Consider the following 3,491-nt stretch of genomic DNA (forward strand, 5'->3'; position numbering starts at 1 on the left):
TGGTTATAGGTTTTTTGTGATAGTTTGAAATTGAAAGGTGAGAAGGAAAGTTGGTTATATGCTTGTAATATGGTTAATGACAGTTAGTTATGAAAGTTGTAAGTTGTTACATGTTTGGGTTTTTGTGATGTATGTATTGTGAATTGGTGAGCAGAGACACATGATATAGAGTATGCTGTTAGGTTTGTCATATGTACATAATAAACTTGGACGATTTTGACACGGAATGAGTATGTATTTGTATGTTATGGTTGAGACTGGCAGCAGGGTTAGTGTTTGAGTTATGTTTTGTTGAAGTTAGGATGAATGAAGGTACGAATGCGAATTTTGGTGGGTGATGTTGAATGTATACAGGGCTGACTTGCTTTTTATGAATCAAGACTTATTTCAAATGTATTTTGGAGTGTATGGGGTTTGGATAAAATGTAGCAGGGGTGTTTGTTTGCTTTGATGTGGCTTGGTGTAGGGACTGGTTTTTTTCTGTTTAATGTTGTTAAGGGTCAGTTGCAAAGTAGTTAGGATTTGTAAATTGGTTTTGCTTTGAATGTATCATGGCTGAACTGAATGCTGAATTGTATTGATTGTTTGAATGTAGGCTGGTTAAGTGAATTGTTTGTGTAGGTTCTGGAAACTGATTTGAACTGTCAGTTTTGGTTGTGATCATGTATGTATGAACGCAGGGCATGGTTTTCTTGGTCACTTCTGTTAGCAACTGTGGCAGTATGAGGAGTTTGGTTTAATGGTTGCAGTTTGGTTAAAAGATAGTTGTCAATTCTGAGTTTGTTTCCCGTTTTTGTCTTGGTGCAGGATTTTGTTGGAATGGAGACATGGCTTGAAGCTTTGAAGAAAAGGTTTACAAGATGGAACAAGAAATAACATCAATATTTTAGAACAATTTTTGTATTTGAAAGGTGTAATGTGTAATTGAAATCGGATGAATGTATAGATATTTGAATTTTCTGAATCTTTGTAATTGTAGCTTGTTTCTCGTTCATCTTTACACATTTGAGTGAGGAAATTCAATAGGAATGGTATTCATGAGATAAAAGCCACGATAACTTGATATGAAACCTCGCCACTCGAAAACTCCGAACTTATCTCTTTCTTGCTTTTTGTAATTCGAATTTTCCAATTAATTCTTGAATGGATGTTGATAATTAACTTAAGACATACATCTTTTGAATGAGCTTATACCGTGAATGACTTTTCCAATATGACTTTTGATCTAAATATCGAATATTAGGGAAGATCTTGCATTAGCGAAATCTTGACTTTAATTCGAATCTTTTTTTAGCCACACCCATATAGCGAGCAATAATAATATCTTGATCATAAAATGAGTCTGTCACCTCATCCTTGCGCTCTAGCTTACTCTTTGCAAAGCAATCCATAGATCCCTTTTGTCTTGACAAAATTTCTCCTTGAAGATGAGATTTGAAGCATAGAGGGAAGCCTTGTCATAATAATAACCCTGAATCCAAACATAACCTTCATAGTCCAATGCTCAAAGAATAGCTAAGTGAATCAAGCTTGAATGAAGTAGGAACCCTAATTCCCAAGATCCTTGATCCCATGTCAGATTATTGATTAATGAAGCATGATGTGTTAGATGACCTAATGGGAGGTATGTACATGAGACTATGAAATGCATAAGCCTAAGCCAGTTAGAAATTAAGGGGTAGGACAAATTTGGGGTATGACAGCTGCCCCTATTTAATCGTCTTAAACCTGAAGGTGAGATTGGCGCTAGCCTTTCGAACATTCGAGGTAGAAGAAGATTAAATATCCAAGTACCATAAATTTGTCCTAAAGAGAAGTTGGTGTGATTGTTGTCCTTACTTCTTAGTGTGTAAGTTAGTGCCTTTTTTTTTTTTTTTTTGATATCTGCTGGGGAAAGAGAAATGTTTTTCTTTTTTCTGGTGGAGGAATTTATGGTGAGTAATGGATTGAATGGGGATGGCTTGTAACGTAGCCAAAGTGCCAATACAAGGTTTTCAATGGAAATGATTGTTGTATGGGACTGTGATTGGAAAGGAAATGGATTTGATAGAAAGATAAAGTAACATAGACAAATGTTGGAAGAGAGATACAGACGAGTATCGAAGGAAAATACAAACGAGTACCAACGGAACGGCACATACGAGCATCAAAAGAAGGTACAGACGAGTATCGAAAGAATGACACAGACGAGCATCAAAAAAAGATACAGACGAGTATCGAAAGAATGACACATACGAGCATCAAAAGGAGAGATACAGACGAGTATCGAAAGAATGACACATACGAGCATCAAAGGGAGAGATACAGACGAGTATCGAAAGAATGACACATACGAGCATCAAAAGGAGATACAGACGAGTATCGAAAGAATGACACATACGAGCATCAAAAGGAGATACAGACGAGTATCGAAAGAATGACACATACAAGCATCAAAAGGAGGATACAGACGAGTATCGAAAGAATAACACATACGAGCATCAAAAGGAGATACAGACGAGTATCGAAAGAATGACACATACGAGTGTTTGAGAAGCTTGGTAGATGGACTTACTGGGGATTGGAATTTGGTCTTGAAATGATTTGCCAGGACGGAAGGCAAAGGATACGCAACACGGGGGTTGGATCTGAAAAAAATTTCCCGTACGAGGGAAGGAATCACGGAGGCTAGGGACGACTAGGCTCGGCAATAAGATGACAGTAACCACGGGGGGTTACGGGGATATTGATGCTTACGAAGCATAAGAATTACATTAATCCCTCAGGCCAAAGGCGGGGTGTAACTCTTCAAGAGTGGCAATCGTTTGAATCGCCACACACCAAGTATGATTATTCAAACGATTGAAAAATGAGATGGGTTGAATGCCCATCCTCATTCGCCCTCTAATCTTCGCGCGGCACACGGGAAATAACCTCGGAGACAACGATTCTGACGAAGAAAGACATTGCACCCGATCCATATTGGGGAGACTTCTTTTAGGGTCGAGGACACCAGGTATTGGCACCATGGTTTGAGGAGATTTGTGATGGAGTAACAGATATCAATCGAAGTTTGTAAGGACAACATTTATGTGGGGAAGTATCGTTGTCTTGATTGAGTGATGATTTGTATTATCTGGCTTATGCTTTGTATGCATGTTTGAATTTTCTATGGCGTAATGATCCGCTTTGACGGATATGCTACGCTTTTGAGGATGCAATGTTATATGCAATGGAAACTAAATGCAGAGTGCCAAATAAAGGCCTTAGTGAGATAAACACCAGGGAGAATCCCCTTAGTGTTAAGGACCATGTGGAGGTGCCAATAGATATCGGACTTTGATTTGTAAGATGCACTTTTCTTTGACTTGAAGAATGATTTCTGACTTCTCACCATGTGCCACTGGTTGGAGGATTTTCAGTTTGAGGAGATTCCCTCGATTCACCATGTTGGGGATGAGAAATCCAGATAAGGAGCTTTGATTAGGGAAGTAGAACGACTCCTAGGAGAA

Source organism: Vicia villosa, unplaced genomic scaffold (assembly GCF_029867415.1).
Source record: "Vicia villosa cultivar HV-30 ecotype Madison, WI unplaced genomic scaffold, Vvil1.0 ctg.000283F_1_1, whole genome shotgun sequence".
NCBI classification, from domain to species: Eukaryota; Viridiplantae; Streptophyta; class Magnoliopsida; order Fabales; family Fabaceae; genus Vicia; species Vicia villosa.